The sequence below is a fragment of the Bison bison genome, unplaced genomic scaffold (genome assembly GCF_000754665.1).
Source record: "Bison bison bison isolate TAMUID 2011002044 unplaced genomic scaffold, Bison_UMD1.0 scf7180017864212, whole genome shotgun sequence".
NCBI classification, from domain to species: domain Eukaryota; kingdom Metazoa; phylum Chordata; class Mammalia; order Artiodactyla; family Bovidae; genus Bison; species Bison bison.
The window spans coordinates 4,291,895-4,292,757 of record NW_011494784.1 but is presented as its reverse complement, the minus strand read 5'-3'; positions in this window follow the sequence as shown (position 1 = coordinate 4,292,757).

Genomic DNA, 863 nt, shown 5'->3' with positions numbered 1-863 from the left:
ATCCAGAGAGAAGCTTTAATGGAGAACACCGCGTACAACATAGGCAGACATGAACTTGGCACAAAGTCACAACCCGAACGCGGCGCGGACACAAGCCAGAGGTGACTCGGGGCACAGGACAGTGGCCTCCTCCCTACCCGCCCCCATTCGTTCCCAAACGTTTGTTTCGAGTAAAGTGCTATTCCGGGGCTCAAAAACGAGGAAGAGCAACAGCGGCAAAACAAGTTTCTTTTCCATTCACCGACTGAAACTGAAGAGTTCGTCTGAAAGACGAACGCGCCCAAAGAGCACAGGTAATACCAAATCGACGGTCATCCTCACACGTCTGTCCCAAGGAGGCTGGAGGGCAACGGTCACGAAACGCTCCTGGAAACGTTAAGAGCAATCTTGTCGGGTGACACGGCAGGTTTTTCTTGCATTCTAGAGTTACGGGAACAAAATCCAGCGATGCAAGTAATTAAAGAAAAAAAAAAAATCCGAAATGGAACGGATCATGGGAATTCACATTATCTGGGGGCTCTTCAATTGTCTCATCCGATTGATTAACAAACAAATTGCAGGTAGAAAGTCTCCTTTAATCTCTCTCTTTGGTTATGTTTCCCGAACTTACTTTTGGAATCTGAGGCTTTGTGCTTTAAGCTGCGGCCATTCTCTTTTGTGCAAACTAATTGCTTTAGCCGTTCCTTCTATCCTTCTCGACCCTCGGGTCAGAGCCAAGAAACTTAACTGTTGTTCCCAAGATCCTTCGTGAGGTTCCCACTATCCCCCCCACCCCCACCCCAGGCTTTATTCATGCTACCGTGTCCTTGTCCATTTCACTGACCAGGAAAATAACAGTATCAAATGCTCCCTCTTTTCCTTCT